The sequence below is a fragment of the Macrotis lagotis genome, chromosome X, assembly GCF_037893015.1.
Source record: "Macrotis lagotis isolate mMagLag1 chromosome X, bilby.v1.9.chrom.fasta, whole genome shotgun sequence".
Taxonomy (NCBI): Eukaryota; Metazoa; Chordata; class Mammalia; order Peramelemorphia; family Peramelidae; genus Macrotis; species Macrotis lagotis.
Genome location: NC_133666.1, coordinates 12,026,641 through 12,048,501, shown reverse-complemented (window position 1 = coordinate 12,048,501; position 21,861 = coordinate 12,026,641). Strand labels below are relative to the sequence as shown.

The 21,861-nt window shown below is 42.4% G+C and overlaps 1 long non-coding RNA gene across 1 annotated transcript; it reads right to left on the bottom strand.

The window, feature by feature from the left end:
* Positions 1–1,279: 1,279 nt before the first annotated feature.
* On the bottom strand, positions 1,280–20,958 carry LOC141499872 (uncharacterized). The gene is made up of 4 exons (XR_012471780.1): positions 20,842–20,958; positions 5,534–5,565; positions 3,758–3,817; positions 1,280–2,857 (listed from the first exon to the last, which is right to left on the bottom strand). It is a non-coding gene; the product is annotated as an uncharacterized LOC141499872 (long non-coding RNA).
* Positions 20,959–21,861: the final 903 nt, after the last annotated feature.

The following is a 21,861-nucleotide window of genomic DNA, read 5'->3' as shown; positions in this document are numbered from 1 at the left end:
TTCCTGCACACCCTATCATCCTTGGGGTTTTTGTAACATTTTCTCTTTCTGTCACCCTCTGTCTCTGTCTCTGTCTCTGTCTAGTTCGCTGCCCTTCCCCCATTCTCCTCTTACCTATCTGACCATTCCCTCTCACTTTTTTCTCATCCTTCATGTCACATCCTCTGACTGTGGGTGTGCCTTCAAAGCTCTGTCCTGGCCTCTCTTTCTCTTGTTGTGATCTCCTCAGCTTCCACAGGGTCATTGATCTCAATACAGATGACTCTCTGAGGTCGGATTTGAACTCAGGTTCTCTTGACTCCAGGGCTGGTGCTTTATCCACTGTGCAATCTAGCTGCCCCAAAGGTCTCATTTCTAAGATGTATAGGAAAGTGAGTCAAATTTATTTTAATAAGAACCAATCCTCAACTGATAAATGGTCAAAGGATGTGAATAGAGATCTTCAGAAGGAGATAGCCCAACTATCAGTAACCATGCAAAGAATGCTCTAAATTCTTGATTGGAGAATTGCAGATGAAAACAAGTGGGAGGTACCACATCCCCCACCCATCAGTTTGGCAAAGTTGACCCAAAAAATGACCAATGTTGCTGGGGCTATGAGAAAACAAACACGTTAACGTGCTGCTTGAAACATAAAGTGGTCCAGTCATTCTGGCAAACAATTTAAAACTGCCCCCCCAATTATGAAACAGTGCATAACCTTTGACCAGTGATACCACAACTACTTGATCTATAGCCCAAAGAGCTCAAAGAAAAGAAGAGGGTTCACTTGTATGAAAATTCTTATAGCAGCTCTTTTTAAGGTGGCAGAGAATTAGAAAATGAGAGGGTGCCCATAAACAGAGAAAGGGCAGAACATATCTTCAACATATGTTGAAGATAGCTTAAAGAAAGGGAAGCCTGGAGCAGTCTCAATTTTGAGACCATATATGAATGTATATTTAGAAGTATGCATGTATATTAACAGATATACACACATATATACAGCTAGATAAAGTAGATAGATTATAAATATAGATATGTTTTGCTTGACTAAACAAGTTTGTAACTGGTTGTTTTTCCCCTATTGAGAAAATAAGGGAGGGGAAAAGTGAGAGAGGAAGAATTTGGTTCTAAAAATAAGGTAAAATATTATTATTTTTAAAAATAAATTTATTCATTTATTTTTCCAACTACATTTAAAGATGGTTTTCAAATCATTTTTTTGGAAGTTTTGAGTTCTACATTTTTCTCCCTCCCTTCCCTCTCCCCTCCCCTAGAATAATCTAATATAGGTTATACATGTATAACTATGTTAAACATATTCATCATTAAAGATGTTCATCATTCATATTAATCATTTTAGGAAAGAAGAACCAGAACATACAGGGAAAACCATGAAAGGAAAAAAAGAGCATAAAACAAATTTTAAAAATTGAAAATAGTCTGCTTAGGTCTGTATTCAGACACCATAGTTTCTTCTCTGGATGAGGATGGTATTTTCCATCACAAGCCCTTTAGACTTGTCTTGACTGTTGTACTATTGAGAAGAGTAAATCCATCATAGCTGATCATCATAGTATGTTGCTGTTAATGTATACAATGTTCTTCTGGTTCTCACTTCGCTTAGCATCAGTTCATGCAAGTATTTCCAGAGTTTTCTCAAGTCTGGCCACTCATGATTTCTTTTTTTAAATTTTTTTTTCACTCATGATTTCTTACAGGACAATAGTACTTCATATTCTTACACTACAATTACTTACAATACTACAATTTATTCAACCAGTTCCCAATTGATGGGTATCCCCTCAAGTAAAATGTTATGTTTTTTAAATGAGTCATATAAACAGTATGTTAAGGGAATTGATAAGAGGGAAGGATCATGGTGAGCAGGGAAGGCCTATTGGAGAAGGTGGAACTTCTGTTTGGTCCTGAAGGATCGATGGCATTTGGATTAGGCAGGGATGAGGGTATTTCAGGAAGGGAAAACAACATAGGCAAAAGTTGGGACTGTGTGTGTGTGTGTGTGTGTGTAAGGGAGAGTGAGGAGCTCAGTTTGAATAGAACTGAGCAGTCCTCTGAAGATGCTAACATTGTACAGGCTGACTGGAACAAATATCAACCAGAAGATTCTGTTTTCTATAAACCCCCTTCTCTTGGCATTCAATTTGTCCTCGAAGCAATGATTAAGGCTCTATCCACACAATCAGGCTTCACTTGGAGACAAGAAATATATCAAAGAGCCCCGAAAGAAGGCCTGAGACTATTACCAGATTTGATAAGAACCCACCTCCCACTAGCTGTTCAATGGTGCGTAGGTCTTGTGTGTCCTCTCACTGAAGCTTCTGGAGACCTGAGAAGCTGCCCATCGACCAGTTGCTAAGAGGCCACCATGAGCATCTCCAAGGGAGTATCTTGACTTTCATTGTGTATTCTTGCCTGAGTAAACCTGAGCATTATTAAAGCAAAGGATACAGTGTATGCCTCATTATTTCAGTATCCCAAAGAGTCAAGCTGTGGCAGAAATCAGAGAGTAGAGAACCCAACTGTGATCAGTTGCCTGTCTTTCTAAGATGCCTAACCAGTCCCAGGGGCTTTTTGTGTACGGCTTTCTAACGAGATTTTTTTAATGTGTTGCTAATTAGCTCGTGTGGCATCTAACCAGTCACCTTGGCCAAATGAGCTCAGTGCTGCAACTCACTTAAGCAGCTATTGAAGTTACTGAACCCGGCTTTCTGTGTCACCATCCTCAGCCCCACGATAAGGACAGCTGTTGCATTCCTTCTTCCATTCTGTCGTAGTGATTCCCCAAACATCACAAACTGATGATTTCCATAGAGATCCATTATTGTGCTGTGTGAATGGCAGCTGTGGGTATCTGCAGGAAATGAATCAGGACATGGAAACAAAAGTCGTCAAAGGTACATTAGTGATATCAAGATTTTTGGCTAAAAAGGATCTCATTCCCTGCCTGGTTTCACACAAAATATTCATTAATATTGTAAACAGTGATGACTTTCCAGATTAATTCTGCATCTTTCGGTTTAATTGTTAAGTGTCCCCCGAGGCAGACAAAAGAAGGGGTTGGGGGTTTAATAAGTGCAACGAGCAGACTTTTTTCCTGCTCTGGATTCAAGACCTGAAGATATGCATTCATTCATTCCCTTTATTGTCGCCCTTAGACATGACTTAATGATTTCAGCGTGCCTAACTCTGTGCGCAGTGCCGCCCGGAGAAACTGACGTTTCCTCTCCCGGCTTCGCTTTCCCTCTGACTGATGCAGGTCCAGTTTGGTTTCTGACTCGGGAAGGATCTCAAAGCACAGGGGCCCGCCATCTCTTAGTAGCCCATATTACTGCCCCCTTTTAAAGGCCTTCCTTTGCCAGGGCTGCGCAATCAGTCCCTTGGAGACGACCCAGAGGGTCCCTCAGCCCAGTAATGAGGCTTTTTCGTTGGATCAATGGACTGCTCAGCTTAGAGTTGTAAGGAGTTCCTGTGCACGCTTGGAAAAACTAACTAAGCATGCTGGAAATCATGGCGGGAGGAGGCGGCTCATTGCCTCCCTAATAGAATGTAAACTCCCTGAGGACAAAAACTGTTTCCAGTTTGTGACTTTTCGTTTAGCCTGGAGGTTCCCAGGGCTTAGTGCATCTGGATTGATTAGGAAATCCTGCTTCCCAAAATGGTGATGGGCGGCTAAAGTGGTGAGCCTAGAGGCAGGAAGACCTGAGTTCGAATCTGCTGTGTGACTTTGGTCAAGTCCGGAGAGCCTGCTAACCTCAGTTTCCTCTTCTATCCAGTGAGATGGAGAAGGAAATGACACGCCCCTCCAGGAACCCTGCCAAGAAAATCCCAAATGGGGACGTGGAGAGTCAGACATGAACGGAAATGATTGAAGAACTAATATGACAGCAAATAGATTGGAGCCAGTTTTCCTTGCCTTTATGAAAACGGATTTAAAATGTTTCTTAAAAGCCCTAGTCATTGGCTTTTGGAAGCAACACAGTGACTTTGGAGTCATAGGACTCTAGATTCATATATGGACTCTGCCCCTGCTACATGGAGGAACTTGGCCAAATCACGTCCTCTCCCTGGGCCTCAGTTTCTTCTTCCATAAACTGGGGTGAACTAATGCTTTGTCCTTTCTTCTCAAAGAAAACCATGTCATTGGGAGGTGATGTTATGACAGGCAAGTGAATGAGTGAGGGGGTCCTGCACTAAGTCACCAGCCTCAGTTTCTCCTGCAGAGCCATCTGGATCCAGTGGCCAGCTATGAATTTAGACAACTTGAGATGGCCCTGGATGAGAGGTAACCAGGGTGAAATGACTCACCCAAGGTCACATAGCTAATGTGTAGATAACCTTTGAGGCCCCTTCCAGCTCTTGGGCTTTGGTTCAATGTATGACCCTAGGCAAATCCCTTTTCTTCTCTGGGCCTCAGTTTCTTCACTTACAAAGTAAGAGAAGTTGGATTCAGTGGCCTCTGAGTTTTCTCCTAGCTCTTACTTCTCCCTCTGATCTTGGGATTTTCTTGAGGGAATTTTGAAGATGATACATCTTTTGAGGGTGCATTATTCCTAATGTTTTGTGAGCTGTGACTAATGGAAAGGTACTGTATGTTCTTTCTGATTTGGGTAAGCTAGGCTGTTGATTTAAATGCCTGTTTGGGGATGGAAGGTGCCCATAGTTTGCTTTAATGATGCCATCTTGGATGCTTACCAGCTTTATTTCCTGGCAGAAACATTAGTCCCATTGGTATTGGATTGTTGTTTTGCTTGACCCCAGGGGGCAGGAGGGCCAGGAGCAGTGATTAGACTTTACAAAGCAGCACATTTTACACAGAGCCCAGTTCACAGTGGGAGCAGATTAAATACTTGCTAACTGATTGGTTGGGCGTTGTGAATATCCCAGTAAAAGGGAAAACTCCTTAATAGGAAGAGGTGTCCAAACTGGAATGGACTGTCTCAGGACATTTTTTTTTCCTTTGAGCAGAGGCTGAAAAAACACTTGGCAGGGATGCTATAAGATTTTAGGTCAGGTTGGAATAAGTGACCTCTGAACTCCCTTTGAACTCTGAAATTCTAGGATTAAACACTTGAAAGCATACACATAGAAACAGTGTCCCATAGGGGCTAGAGGGCTCACCTTGGAGGTAGGAAGACCTGGGTTAAAGACCTGCCTCTGTGCAAACCTAGGTAAGCTGATCCCCTGGCATCTGATTTGACTAAAAATTGGAGGACAGATGCCAATCTGCATTGGTAGAGGGGATTTCCTCACTGGAAATTTCATCCACCAAAGAAATGATAGATCTGGTTTAAAAAGAATAATAAACACCTGTACACATGTTGGCTATCTAAGCCAGATTCAGTTTCTGTTTGAATTCTCCTGACAGAAGGAATGAGTGATTATGGAGAAATAGTTTCTAGCAGATTATTTCCCCACCATAGTAAGTTTTCCAGAGATGGCATACCATGGATCACATTTTAGCGTTACCAAGATGGCATCCATATGCAAAGATTGACTAGCAGCATTTCAGCAAAGTCAAACTACTTACTTTACTCTCTGAGAACTGAAAAACAGGCATCCCTAGAGAAGAGAAGGAAAACAGGGTTTGAAATCATAATAAATGCTTTTTCATTCATGTCAAAATCCATATTAAGCATTTAATGAATTACATCAGCAGGCCCTGTTGATTTGTGATATCCCAAGGAGGTTGGTTCATTTTGATCACAGCTACAGTTTTTATTTCCAAACATGCTCATGCATTTGGTCTAAAGGAAATTAAAAAATGTTCCTAACAGAGGGGAAAAAACTGTATATCTACCTTCTGTCAGCTTTCGCTTGGGTTTTTCATAGGATTTTGTGATGGGGGCACTTGTGATGGGGGCACACTTCTTGTGAAGGGGTACTTCTCTTGAACAGGGGTGACATAGCAAAGGGAATGGCCGAGAATGACTTGATGGGGGGGGGGGTCAAGGAACATTCATTCGCTGATCATTGGAAAATTGAGTTGCCTTGGGTTTTTTTTTAATTTTCCTGCAAGAAATATTTACTGAAAGGCAAGAAGGAATTGAACAGGGACCAATGGAAATCCCAGAATCTCCAAGTTAGAGAGATGAGAGGTGGACTACTCCAAGCCATTTAAGAAAGGAATATCCACTATATCATGATCATGATGATGATGTTTGTCCTGTGTTCTCAAAGAAGACCATGACATCAGGGAGGTGATACCATGACAAGCACATGAATTGATTTTGAGCTAAGTTACCAGTCTCACTTTCTCCTCCAGAGCCATCTGGGTCCAGTGGCAAGTAATGAATCCGGACAACTGGAGATGGCTCTGGATGCGAAGCAATCAGGGCTAAATGACTTGCCCAAGGTCACACAACTAGGGAGTATCAAGTATCTGAGGCTAGATGCATACCTTCAATGAGAGGGAGCTGTCTGCATCGCAGAGCAGTACATTCCACTTTGAGATAGCTACTAGTGTTAAAAGGCTTTCTTAGGGCCAACAAAATCTTTCTCTTGGCAACTTCCATGCATTTCTCTTAATTCAGACATCTGGGAATAATTCACAAATCAACAGGTATTATGGATCACCCTACTATGTTCCAGTCACTGTGCTAAGTTCTAAGTGCTGGGGTTCCCAAGACCTTATGAAGGTGACATTCTATTGGCAAAGCACAAGGAAAGGCCTTGGGGCACAATGGTAAGAGTACTAAATTCTAAATACTGAACATGAAATCATAGGATCTGAATTCAAATTGCAGCTCCACTCCTCATTACTTGTGTGACCTTGGGCAAGTAGCTTAACTGCTGCACAGGGTCTTTACCTAGAAATGAGACTAGATGGTCTCTGCAACCCCTACCAGCTCTGAATAGACTTAAGGAGAAAACAATTTAGTGCCAATCAAGTTTAGGGACTTGGAAAATTGGTTGAAATACCAAATGAACAATTGTCACAGAAATGATTACTGATAATACAGAATGTCTCTCATTCTCATCGACTGAAGCAGAATAAGACTAAGGGGGAAACATGAAAGAAGAGAGGAAGGTATCTAAATATCTGGTAAGTTCTCGATGAGACAAAGATTATGCCACAAAATGTTAGTGCTAGGAAGGACTCAAGATCAAGTTTACAGAAAGGAAATGGAAGAGTCTCAGAGAAGGGCAGTGACTTGTTCAAGGGTTCCTGTTAAGGGCAGAAGTAGGATTGGGACCTTATGTTCTCTTCTAGTACAGTTGCCACTCTGTGTTCCAGGGTTTCATGCAAACATGGTTAGTTTATCTGAAAATAGATGTTTCAAAAGGACAATGCGATACTGAACTATGTCAACCATTCATGATAAAATCAGTAATTTGGTTACTGGTGAGAACCTGATTACTTAGTATTGAAGAAACAAGTATGTCCCACTTTATGCTACAGAAGTTTTCCTGAAAGGGAGGAAAAAAAGTGCTCATTGAACTAGTGAAAATAAAATTCTATTTTAAATGGGAAGGAAGGAAGGAAGGAAGGAAGGAAGGAAGGAAGGAAGGAAGGAAGGAAGGAAGGAAGGAAGGAAGGAGGAATGAGAGAGAGAGAGAGAAGAGACAGGGAGGAAGAAAGAAAGAGGAAGGACAGAAACAAGGAAGGAAGGGAAAAAAGAAGTAAAGGAAGGAAGGAAGGAGGGAAGGAAGTTTACTGGTTAGATGAAACTTATGGTGTACCGTTTTGAAAAGAAAAGAATTTTGTTTTTTTTTTGCAAGGCAATGGCGTTAAGTGACTTGGTAAAGGTCACACAACTAGGTAATTATTAAGTGTCTGAGATCAGATTTGAACTCAGGTCCTCCTGACTCCAGGGCTGGTGCTTCATCTACTGTGCCACCTGGCTACCCCTAGGAAATAATTTTATAATGTGAATATTCCCTTGGGTGTTGTGGGTGCTGGGGAGTTCCGTGGGTATCTTTAGTAAATGACGAGAGGGGGCAGTGATAGGCACTAACTGAAGCTTTGATGGCTATTTTTTGGCATCAGTATAGAGAATTCCCCGTGTTAAAAGTCCCTCCAATGATTCATATCTGCAGCTCACCTGTGACTTCGAGTCTTAGAGGGGATAAATGATTTGCCTATAGATATACAACTGCTCTGTTTTGTGATCTGATGCTAATAATCAGCTTAAGAAAATAAAAATCTTTTGCAGTATTCAGGGAAATGCCCTGGGTGTCAGGAAGGACCTTGGTCGAGTCCTGCCTCTGAAATATACTAACTGGCTAACTCTATACCAGTTATTTAACCTTCCTAAGACCATAAGTCACAGAGGAGTTGTAGATACAAATTTGACCAAGGACTAGACCAAGGTTCTTCCTGACTCCCAAGGTCATCCCGCTGACCACTGCACTGATTTTTTTTCTCATATGATATTAGCATCAAATCAAAATATTTTCAAATGTGTTGACTTACCAAGTTGGCTGAAAATCCATTGCACTTTTCCTTCCTCTTGTTAGAGAGGAAGGGGGACTATGGGTATAAAAGATTGCATACACTGGCAGATGTATTTTGTCAATTGTTTTTGCTTCGATGTTTTTCTTTGCTACATGGGCTAATTTGGAAGCTGGAAGGATGTTGGTAAATGACTGAAAGGGGAAAAAAGAAAGGCATAAAAATATTAATAAATTTTTAAAAATTAAATCAGTTGCACCCAAAGGAAAAGAAAGTGGTATACATGTTGGGTTGCTCATTTCAATTTGCTCTTTAATGAATATCCAGTTTTAATTCACCCATTCCTCATTGGATGCCTATTACTATCACCCGATCTAGCTAAAGGAATTCATTATCTCCTTCAAAATTATCATTAGAAACCACCTTCTATGAAAATAACTACAATAACAACAATGAACATTTAGCTTCCATATGGAACTTGCTCCCCACCCCAACCCTAAATCTCCCTCATATTTCATGCACACAAAATTGGAGATTACCTACTCATTGGCATCACCATCTCTGGGCAGGAGCAAGCACAGAGTTACCCTATTAAGCACACCAGGAAGCTTTCAGAAGGCCTTAGTACTGACTATCTATGACTTCATCTTGGTGATCAGGTTTGGTTCAGGAACAAGCATTAGAAAGTTAGAAAAGGTCCTGATGAGAGCCTCACTTTTCTCCTCCAGAGTCATCTGGGTCCAATGAATCAGGATGATTGGAGATAGCCCTAGATGCTAGACTGTCAGAGTGAAATGACTTGCCCAAGGTCACACAACTAGTAAGTGTCAAGTGTCTGAGGCCAGGTTTGAGCTCCCTTCCTTCAGACTCTAAGGCCAGTGCTCCATCCACTGCACCATCTAGCTACCCTTGATGGCAATGATGAGAATGTAAGAATACACAGATTAATGCAAGGGAACATTTGATTATTGTACTATACATGTCATCTGGGATGTTTTTGCTTTATTTGATTCTGGATTCAATTGTACCTGACTTCTCTGTCATATCCCAGAAACCTCTTCATTCTTCACGGAAGATCATTTCAGCCCTGGAATTCACACTGAAGGTACACCCTGTACCTCTCTCTGATTGGACAGCTCCAGGCCAGCCTTGCCTTCTTCCTCCTCTCCTTTTTCTTTTCAGTTTCTGTATGTGGTGTCTTCCACCATTAGAATATAAGCTCCTTTAGGGAAGGAACTATTTTTCTTTTTCTTTTTTGCTTGTCTTTGTACTCTTAGACCCTAGTACTGGAGTAAATAATTTAAAAATGCTTATTGGTTGCCTGCAACTGATCTGGGTTGGCTGTGTACCACCAATACCCTAGATTTCTGCCATTTCAGTAAAGCTGGAGTATGACTTCTTGAACAAAATTTTCTATATTAAAAAAATGTTCTTTGTTTTCATGTCACTTTCCTTTTCCTTTCCCTTCCCATTTCCAAGTCCAGAGAGTCATCCTTTATAACAAAGAATTAAAGAGAACGAGAGGTGGGGGGGTTAAAGAGAAGCAATTCAGCAAAACTAACCAACATAGCAATCAAATTCAAGAGTATATTCAGTGTTCCACAACCATAGACCTCTACTTTAGCAAAGAAGGGGAGGAGAGATGCATTTGAACCAGGTCACGGCATTGGGGTAGCTAGGGGGCACTGGAGTCAGGAGGACTTGAGTTCAAATCCCACCTGAGACACTTGACATTATTTAGCTATGTGACTTAACTCCATTATCTTGCAAAGGAAATTCATGCCATTCAGTCTCAAGCGCTCTGTTCATTAATATTGCTGGCCGTGCAGGCGTGATGGAAAAGGCACTTATGAAGGAAATGCGCTTTGCCACACACCGTGTGCTAATCACTGAAGATACAAACAGAATAGCAAGACAGTCCCTGTTCTCAAGAACATTGTCTGGCCGGGGTAGAGAACGTAGATATAAGGTTTCTGCTGCAAGTCAGATGTGTATAGTCTGTACATTGTCTTCCTAGTTCTAGATTCTTCCCTTTATCTGAGTTCATGTAAGTCTTCCCATGCCTCCTTCTATTCCTCATGGTCACCATGTCACAGCAATCGTCTATTACATTCATGGACCACCATCTGTTTAGCCATTCTGCAATCACTAGCCATCGACGCTGCTTCCACTTCTTTGCTAGCCTAACAATTATTGCCGTAAATATTTTGGTGTGTAGGAGATCTCTCTTTCTATCTTTGACTTCTTTGGGGAAGACAGACATTTTAGTCATTTTCTTGGCATAATTCCATATTGCTTTCCCGGCTGGCTGAACCAATTTACAGTTCCAACAACAGTGTATTAGTGTATCCAATCTTCCCATAACACCTACTAACATTGACACTGCCATGTGAACATGATTTCTAAACCAGTGAGCAATGTTTAAAAACAAGAACATTAAAACGTAAATTGCTAACTGACGAAGTTGTATCACTTTGAGATGGCATTTTTTTGGAAACCAAATATTTGAAAAGTCATAATGAGGGCATCAGGTTAAAGAAACTCTGTTGACTGAAGTATGGTTTCATAGTAATTGAGATCAAGAATGTGGCCCATTGGGCCACGCAGGTAATTCTTCCATCAAGATGGCAGTACTGGAGTTGTCTATAATACCTGGTTCAGAGTCATCACGCAAAAATAACAATCACCCAATCAGCTTTTCATATATCATTACCTTCTCCAATTAGTGGCTCTTTAACGATAGAATAGATTCCTCCAGTAGAGTGCAGGTTCCTTGAGGGTAGAGGCATTTGGTTTTGGTTTTGTTCCCAGGTGTAAAAATTAACTCCAGTGAATATTTCATTGTTTTACCATGCTAGCTATCCATTTTCTAGCCCAGTAACTGGCACACACTATGTCTTTTATAGATGCTTGGATAATTCAGTTGTTTGGGAACTGATTCAATTCTCAGGAGTTTGCATCTGCGCACTTTTTATCCAGTGCCTCATATGCAATGATTTGTTTTTCTGAAGTCACCACCTAAAGCACTCTTGCTAGCAGCCTTCCCTCAAAGGACTGACTCAAATACAATCCATCTCTTTTGACCACATGTTGATGTAGAAAAACCACAAATTCACATAATCTCTGTTATATTGCAGTTCAATTAGTTTTTAAAAGATTTCCCAATTACATTTTGATCTTGTGGGGGCCAGACTGCGAGCAATATGCAGAAGTGGTCTATAGGCCTGAGTTGGACATTTCTGACCAGACAGTGTCCTTAGACCTTCACTCAGGGTGCTTTCCCTGCTGGAGAATTTAGGAAGACTAGAATCTAAGTCTACCAAGGGATAGATAGAATCATTCCATCCTCTAGTCCACATGTCTTCATTTTAAAAATAAAATTAACATGAAACTTTATCAAATACTTTGCTAAGCTTTGGCTAAACTACATACATCTAGAGCATTCCTTTGATCCATCAGTTTCAGTATGGAAATTATTGTCTGAGGGGGAGGGTAATCTGTCTCACAGATTTCATAGATGTAAGAAACATTCTGTGAGGAAACTCCCTGGACAAACGCAAATTGGTAGCAATTAGTCTCCTAGGGTAACTTGGGGCATAGAGAGCCCTAACATCACATAGCCAGTATGTCAAAGGCAGAACTTGAACCCACATCCTCCTGTTGAAGCTAGCTCTCTAAAAGCAAACACTGCATCAATTGAAATAAGCAGCATTGCCTATAAGTCTGCAGAATCCATTCTCTTCCCTTTTATGAAAAATCTGAATATTTGCCCTTCTCCAATTATGGGCACCTTTCCTGATCTCCACGATCTTTCAAGAGATCATTGCCAGTGACTCAGCAGTAACCTGCAGTACTTTCAGTACTCAAGGTGATTCTCACAAGGAAATGGGGACTTGAAGTCATCACAAGGCACTATCTCACTTCTTACTTATGTTGAGTTTCAACTCCATATGAGCCAATTTTACTCTGTTCTTTCCAGTCCAAAGATCAAGATCTTTGGCAGAAAAATAAACTTAGTACTGGGCAACTCAGTCTTCTAGCAACAACTAATATCATTCCATCTACTACTTTCTTTTTTGCCTTATCTTGTCTATGATCTTTCTTTTTTCCCCTCAAGAAAGCTTTCAAAAAAGGGGGTGGCTACGTGGCACAGTAGATAAAGCACCGGCCCTGGAGTCAGGAGTACCTGGGTTCAAATGTGGGCTCAGACACTTACTAATGACCTAGCTGTGTGGCCTTGGGCAAGCCACTTAACCCCATTTGCCTTGTAAAAAAAAACCTAAAAAAAAAAAGAAAGCTTTCAAAAAAGGGCAATAAAATCGTACTTCCCCTTTGATCCAACAATACCACTACTAGATCTATATCCCAAAGAGATCAGAAAAGAAGGGAAAAGATGTACATATAGAAAAATATTTAGAGCAGCCCTTTTGGTTGTAGCAAAGAACTGGAAATTGAGGGGATGCCCGTCAATTGGGGAATGATTGAACAAATTATGGTATATGAATGTTATGGAAGACTATTCTGTAAGAAATCATGAATGGCTGAACTTAGAAATACCTGGAAAGACTTGAGTGAACTGATGCTGAGTGAAGTGAGCAGAATCAGGAGATCATTGTACACATTAATAATAACACTGTGAGGTGATGAGCTATAATGGGCACAACTCTTCTCAGCAGTTCAGGAATCAAGTACAATCCAGAGAGACCTGTTAAGGAAAATGCCATCTATATCTATGAAAAAACTGGATTCTGGAGAGAGAGAGAGAGAGAGAGAGAGAGAGAGAGAGAGAGAGAGAGAGCAAGCCTTCAAAACAAATAACCTGTCCTTACCTTTCTTCTCTGACCCAAGCTTATTCTGAATTTTATTCTTCCCAACAGTCCTTATAGAATCATGTCAAATGTCTTCACTTTCATCCTCTGTATGTATCTTCTTCAAATCTGAGTTGGTTTATGAGTTGCCTGTGCATTCCACACTGGTCTCTTTGGACAAGTTCTCTTTTTACCTTACACCTCAGAGTTGTTTCTCTTTGTGCTCTTAGCATTTTCTTCCTGAGAGTTTATTTTGAGTCTGACTCCTCCTGTGGGATTTCGAGCCTTACCATCTTACCTACTCTACCTTCGAACCCTTGGACATCTGTCATCCCCAAACTGAGGATTCATGTCAGATCATGGTCAGCTTTTCTCTCCATCTCTGTCACCATGTTTAGAAGGGAGTGATCACTTTCCACACTCCACCAACTCGCCAATACTATCATCATTATTCCATTTCAGTAACCGATTCTTCCCTTCAGGTGGAAATCTGATCCAGAATGTACTTTTCTCATATTGTTTTTTTTTACCTTTTGAAGGATGAAATTATTATTTAAGTATAATGTCCTTCATTCTTTAGCTACCCCTCTCTTCTTGCTGTTAGAAGCAAAGAGAAGGGGGCTGGGCTTAGGGACTAATGGAGGTGATGCAGTAGCAGCAGTGATGGTCCAGGTCAGAGAGACACAGGGCCATCGAAGGACAATTGGATCACCGATGCTAGCCTCGGCTGGCTGCTGATTACACTAGCCAGATTCTCTGGTTGAAGGGGGGGGGGTAAGACAAGGGTTGTCTGCGGTCAGACATGCATGGTCTAGCAACCAGAAGAAAGCACTCATCTTCTTGAGCTCCAGTTCCCACTGGATCTAACGTTCCAGCTCTGTCCATAAGTAAAGGATCCATAAGCAATTTAAATATTTCCAATGTGTCACACAGGACAGAATCCCAGGGCCTGGGAATATAAAGAAGAAAAAAGGAAGACAGTCCCTGCTCTCAAGGAACTTAAAACCTAATGGGAGAAGTTGATACGGAAAACCCGAAAAAGAAGTGGGGTGGGGGGTTGAGGCAATTGACAGAGGGCAGGTGTGTCAACGGGGGAATGAGCCCCTGACCCCAGAGCTTCTGAAGCTGTACCCGTTAACCAGTCCTAAGGGATGTGAGGTCAAGTATCTTCCAGAAACTGCCTCATTTTAGTAATAATGTTTGTCCTTCACTTTCAAAGAAGACCACAACATCAGGGAGCTGATACCATGACAAGCATATGAATTGGGTTTGAGTGAGGGGACTGTGCTAAGTCGCCAACCTTACTTTCTTCTCCAGAGCCACCTAGGACCATGGGTCAGATGTGAATCAGGACAATTGCAGATGGCCCTGGATGCGAGGCAGTCAGGGTTAAGTGACCTGCCCAAGGTCACACAGCTAGCAAGAGTCAAGTGCCTAAGGCCAGATTCAAACGCCTGTCTTCCTGACCCCAAGGCCAGGGCTCAATCCACTGCACCACCTAGCTGCCCTATATGCCTTATTAGACTCTGGCTAAAGAGAGTCCTCACACTGTGAATGTCCCAGAATTCCTGGGTTCAGATGGAAGAGAACTAAGAAGTTCAGGAGAACAAAAACCTTGCAACATTTTATTATCCATTGGGTTCTAGTCATTATGATTTATTTCTTTATCGATTCTGTGCTAAGAAGAAAAATACTTCAGTCAGCATTCAGCAGGTGAATCTGCTTCTGTAGGGAACCAAGGCCATGATGTCAAGGTCATGTGACTACAGTTCATTGCCAGAATGTTCAAATGAGGTGGGGTTAGCTAGTGGACAGCTAATGCTGATTGGAGAGGGGAGACCCTCAAGTTCACATCCCTGTAAACTAGGGATATGACCCTATTAAGAAGTAGGGCTGAGAGAGATGGTTTGCCAAAGTCTCTGGTAACTACAGTCCAGCAGGGACTCGATCACTAGAGCCCCAGGGTGAGCTTGAGGCTCCCTTGTGAATAGCTCAGAACCACCTGGAGGTTCAAAAGGCAAGTCAAGAAATTAGTAACTGCTTTGTTTTTGAAAGAGAAAACTCAAGGAGATAGCAAGATAAAGAAATCTTTCATCCATTACTACAGCACATCTTACTGCCAGACTTGTGTTGTTTCTTAACCACCTCCCTCATTTCTCTCTTCTGTCTCTAGTATACTCTGATGAAAAAAAAATTTCACTTGGGTTTCTGCCTCTACTAAGCAACAAGGTCAAGTTGGCATCCTTATGTTCAAACCTCAAGCTCATCATTCGTATTGCTCATTATCATTTATATATTCAATTTGACATGTTTTTCTTGTTCAGTTGTTTTCAGTCCTGTCTGACTCTCTAGGATTCCATTTGGGATTTTCTTGGCAAAAATACTGGGGTAATTTGCCATTTCCTTCTCCAGTTCATTTTACAGATGAGGAAACTGAGGCAAACAGGTTGGCGTAATTTGCCCAGATCACATAGCTAGTAAGTGTCTGAAGTCAGACTTGAACTCAGGCCTTCCTGACTCCAGACCTGGCACTCTAGCCACTGAAGCACCACCACAGGATTTACTCCCAGCTCCTTTCTTGGATTTTGTCTCCTCTTAACATCTGGTCATCTCAATTCCTTTCTGATCCCAGGTACTCTCTAGGGAATCTAGCTTCTTGGATAATAAATATGTCCTCAGTTTTTCCTCCTTCCTTCCTTTTTTTATTTTTAAACCCTTTTGATTAGATTGCAAGACAGCAGAAAATGCTGGTCCCTTTTTCTTTTTTCCACATTGGAACCCCTCTCCTAGTGTTTTATTTTTTTAGAGACATTGCATTGTCCCTGATTACCTGAAGTCTGAAGCGGTGGTGCTCCTTGAGCCTCTTCCTTCACCTTATCACCTAGGAGGAAGCCCAGGCTGCACTTTGAGCATAGATAACAACCACTTGCCAGTGACAGAGATACAAACATTGAATGTTAAATGGAAGTCCCTGCAAAAAAATCCTCCCTGCTTTCCATACTTAGGAGAAACAAGCTCCTCCCTCTTTGCCTGTCTACCAACTCTTTTTAACATCTTGACAACCTCTTTGGCACCTCTTAACAGTTTGACAACCACATCCAATTTCCTTTTCCTTCCCGTGATAACTTATCTCTTACCTTCTTTAACTCAAACTGATCTGAGGGTGGGGTGGGGAAGGGAGAGTCAATGGACAGCAGGCTTAATATGAGTCAGCAGCATGATGCAGCCCCCTTGAAAGCTTATGCCATCTTAGCCTTCATCAGGAGAGCCATCTCAACTGGATTCTGGTTTTTTGTTCTTCTCCTTTGGGCACATTCTAGAAAGGACAATGATAAGATGAGGATCCAAAAGGAGGGCAAATTATATGGTGAATAGTCCAGAGGTCATATCCCATGGGGACTGACTGAAGGAATTGTGGGTATCAAGCCTGGGAATGAGAAGACTTGGTATGTGAAGAGCATTGTGGAGTAAAGCATTGAACTTAGAACACTTCAACCCACAGAGGACAGAATTCAGAAGAAATCGCTAAGTAAGAGGGAGAGGGGAAAAGAGTGAACGCTTTACAAGTATTCTCTCATTTGATCATCACAACAACCCAGGGAGGTAGGCCCTACTAGGATCTCTGTTTTAAAACTGAGGAACTGAGGCAGCTAGAGGTGAAGTGACCTGCTCAGGGTCACACAGCTAATAAGTGTCAGAGGTCAGATTTGAATTCAGGGCTTCCTGACTCCAGGTCCAGCACTCTGGCCACTGCCTCTAAAGTCCTTCCAATGCAGAAATTCTATGATGCTCTGTGAATTGGAAACAATCTTGTGAAATGGCAGATGAAAATCAAATGCAGTCTTAGGTTGCATTGAGTCATGGTGTCAAAGACTACAGAGGTCAGAATTCCTCTACCCTCAGTCCTGATCACACCACATCTGGAATCTGACGTTCATTTCTGGAAAGGGAAGGGCTTTGCAATGAAGCCATGTGCCATCAGTTGAAAGAACTTCACATGTTTTGCTTGGAGAAGATAAAACTTGGAGGAATATGATAGTCTTTTTCCAATATTTGAAGGTTTGTTCCATAGAAGAAGGATGAGGTTTGCTGTACTTGGCCTCAGAAGGGGAAACGAGAATTACCAGGTGGATGCTGGATTTGAGCTTAAGGAACACTTTCTAACAATGAGAGCTGTCCAAAGTAGAATGGGCTGTCTTGATCAGTAGTGGTGTCTCCCTCTCCCTGGAGAGCTTCAAGAAGAGGCCGGATGACCATTTATTGGTTATAAAGCTTACAAAGGAGAGTCTCATTGGGACACAGAATAGATTGTTTCGCTGGATTGATGTTGTTTGCCTTTTTTTTTTTTTGGTAAGGCAATGGGGTTAAGTGACTTGGCCAAGGTCATACTGCTAGGTAATTATGAAGTGTCTGAAGTCACATTTGAACTCAGATCCTCTTGACTCCAGGAGCTCTAGCCACTGTGCTACCTGGCTGCCCTTGCCCTTCATTCTTGAGGATTTTGACATCAGGAAGGTAATCATGACATGCAGTTGAATTGGCTCTAAGGGAAGAAAGGCCAGGCAAAATTCTCAGCACCCAACCTCTCCTCTGGGGCTCTTTGGGTCCAGTGGCCAGATAGGGAGTGGGATGACTGAAGATAACCCTTTAGCTGATTTAGATGTCCTTTGAAGTCCCTTCTGATTGAAAATTCTGTGATTCTGTTTGTTTCAGGGACCAAACTATAGATATTAAGAGCTGGAAAAGCAGAGCAGAGAAAGGCCCCGAGTTAAGATCCGTGAGTCTGGGGGTTCCATCATTACCTCTTTTAGAATCAGGAGGTCTGGTGAACATTTAACACTAATATTGACAGAAGAAGTGCCTTCATAGATTTTTCCAGTTATTTTAAAATGTTGATGGATGCTAGGCTTTATACAATAAACGACTCTATTTGGAACTTGTCATTTCTTTTAGTAGCTGCCCCACTTCCAAATGTACCATCCTTTGTTGCCACTTAGTGTCCTTTCAGGGTTGGGATGGTAAATTTCAATGTTTCATCATGAATTTGGGCTTCATGTTGGAGGGAACATCTTAGGACAACTCTCACTCACCCCCCAAAAAAATGCATTGATTTTTTTTTCTATCACCTTCCAAATATAGCCTTCCCTTCCCCCCATCATCAGCTGGCCATCCTTGTGGCAAAGAATAAAAAGGGGGTAAAAGCCCTTCAGTAAAACTAACCGACTAAAATCTAACTTTACTAAATTGGTCAGTATGTTTGATGTTTCACATACATAGTCTAAAGAAGATAGAGAAGTCGGTTTTCTTATCTCTTTTTCAGAGATTAGCTTGATTGTTATAATTGAACAGCATTCCGGTTTGGGGCTTTTTGAGGGGCGTGCTGTTTCCATTTAGTTGTCGAAGCCACTGTGCCAATTGTTTTGCTGTTTCTGCTCACTTACTTCATTGGCTCATTTATATACATATATATCTTTCCATGGTCACATAGCTATACTATGAGAAAAGAGCCATAGTCTTTTCTTGCCTATTGGTTCTACATTTTACATGTATGTAAAGACCAGTTTGGATCTTGGCAAATTGAAAGATGCAGAAGATAGGAGAAAAAAAAAAAAGCATCAGCACCTGATAACTGATTTTGTCTTCCTCCCCCCATCAGCACCAAAACCAACAAACGGGTACTTTTATGTCTCATCACGTAAGAATAAAGACACAGACAAGTGTGGAAGATGGCCTGGGCAAGGTTCTTTGCCTTAAGGCTGATTCTAAAAAAAGTAAAAATATATGGCCAAAGTCAAAATTAACTTTTAAAAATCTCAACTTTCTCTAAAAGCTAAGGTGACCTCCCTAAATAACCTTTTCCTCCTAAGCAGCAGTTCTTAGAACAGCTTGTACAATCTAACCTGATGCCAGGCAATGAACTCACTGGATTCATCAGAAGTGGTGTCAGAGAAATGCAATTGTGTGTGTAGGAGGGGTTAACATTCAACGTGTGGAAATTATTTTGCAAAATTCATCCTATCATGAATCCTGAATAACACTTGCCAACCTTACTCTAACAAGTGGTGTGTTTGGAGACAAGACAGGAAATGATACATAGCTGAACCTAACCTAAGTTCCTAGGGCAAGAATATGCTGAGACAATTTGGCCTTTTGGTGCGGCTCATGATAAGTTCACGGATGGGTCTTTGTTGACACATGGCTTGTCCATCTCCCCACAGAAATCAATACATCAAAAAAATGTATTATGTTATTCTACACTAGGCATGGTAGTGGACATTGGAGATACAAAGACAAAAACAAAATGGTTCCTGCCCCCGAGGACATTACATACTATCACGAGAGATGACACGCATACATACAAAGTACATATAAAATGTAGACAAAATAAAAATGAGTTGCCTTTCAATAAACATCTCTTAGGATTCAGAGGAAGATGTAGTATCTGCTTTGTGGAACATAAGGCAGGTGCTAGCCACAGGAAGAATCAGAAAGGTTTCAGGTAGAAAGGAGGATGTAAATTAAGCTTCGAAGGAAACCAAAGGCTCTATGGTGTTCTATGAGTGAGGAGGAAATATATTCCAAGCATGGGCAGCACAAAGACAAAAAGACAGAAGAGGAAGTGTTGATGTTCAAATGTGTTATAGAATAATGCATAAGACTGACAAAGTAGCCAGGTTGTAAAGGCATTAAATAACAAAGTTTGCATTTTATCCTTGAAGTAATAGGGAGCCACTAGAGTTGTTTGAGAATGGGAGTAATAAGGTTGAATCTGCACTTTAGGCAACAAAAATCACTAAGGTAGCTAGAAACTGAATTGTGGTGGAGAGAGAAATGAAACAGAGAGACCAGCCTCGTGGCTACTGCCACAGTTACAGATGAGAGGTGGTGACGGCTAGAACTGAGGTGGTGATTGTGTGAAGAGAGGAAAGACAATTGTGAGAAATGTTGTGGAGATGGAAATGAAAGATTTGCCAGCTGACTGAATCTGAGGACTGTGGGAGAGAGGAATCAAAGATCACTCCATGTTTGGGAAATTGGGAAGCTGGGGAGATGGTGATGGACTCAATAGAAATAGGAAGTTTGGAAAAGGGAAGAGTTTGGAGGAAAAATAATGAGTTCTGTATTAGACTATGGGACCTCTTGTTTGAAGTGTCTAATGTACATTGGCAATAACACTGGAACTCAAGGAAGAGCTTAGGGTTGGACGTGTGAATCTGAGCCATTTGCAGAGATGACTGATTAACTCTTGGGGAACTGAACAAGGTTACCAAGAGAAAGACTATAGAGGGAAAAGAGAAGAGGGTCCAGGACAGGGCCTTGAAGAAAATCAAGTTACCTACTGGACTTCACTTCCAAAGCGGGTTTCAGTGCATCATTTGGTCTCTGTTGTCTATTACAGGGCTCTTTTTTTCCGTTTTGATGAGTCTGTATATCTGCAGATTTGGTCTTCAGGGGGTGTCATCCCGCCCTCCTCCCACCAATGCCATTCATGTCATGCCCTCCCCAGCCCCATCCCTGCCCCCAGTTGTAGGCATGGCTCTCCTGAGATGGACTCTAGCCTCCTGGGATCCCTCAGGAGAGGCGAGAAGTCTCTTCAGAGACACTGCCTGCTTATCTCTGACCCCCCTCACTCACAGCCCTCGCTGAGCCCTCTGCCTTTGATTCCTGGAGCCTCCAGGGACTGGAGCCCTCTTCTGGAGCTTGGCCTGGGGTCCCAATGTCTTCCTGCTTCTCTCCCAGCCTGCTGCCTGCTTGTCGACTCCGACACTGACCTTTGGCCGCCTCAGGTTCCCCGTTATCTGTGTTTGTCTTTCTTGCATTGTACCTTGGACTCTTTTGCGCCCAGCTTCCCACTGGTACCAGAGACCCCCCAGTACTGAGTGCTGATAAAAGCTGAGCTGGGAACGAAAGGAAGGGTTAGTCATGTCAGAAGTGCAAAATGCTGGATTGTTAAAGATTAAACCTTGGACAGGCCCGGCTACCTGTTCAGAATATCATGGGCGTGGGACTATAAAAATGGATGGAATGTAGGCGCTTCCAGCTAGCCATGTTACATGTACCATTTGCGTGCCTACTAAGTGCTGGCGCTGAGTGGGAAGGCTTTCCCCAAGGGGGAGGGAGTGTCGGGTTTTGTACTGCTGTGTCTACCGGAGAACCTGGTGTATGGGAGGCGTGTGCTCCTGGCCTTTGGGGGAGTCGGTGGGCTTGAGTGAGCCGGCGAGGGTCAGGTGTTCAGGGCCAGAATCGCCCTCAGGCCCTCTTGCCTCCAGGGTCCCTGCTCTAGCCACCGTGCCAGCTAGCCCTTGCCCGTCCGGCTCGTCCTGTTCACACGGTTTTATGGGTTTGAGGCCACACGGCGAGGCCCTGATGAAGTGTCTGAGGCCGGATTGGAACCCAGGTCCTCCCGACTCCGGGGCCGGTGCTCCATCCCCTGCGCCCCCTAGCTGTGCTTCTTGCTCGTGCTTTGATGGGGTAGGTTAGGATGCTCCCTTCCCGAGAACCTTGGGGCTGGAATTAGAAGGCCACGATCGAACCTCTCAGTTTTCCTGTGTGACCCTGGGCAGGTCACTTGCCCTCCCTGGGCCTTAGTTTCCTTTTCGGTAAAATGAGGAGATGGTGGGGATGGGGGCGGGGATGGGGATGGGCATGGGGGGG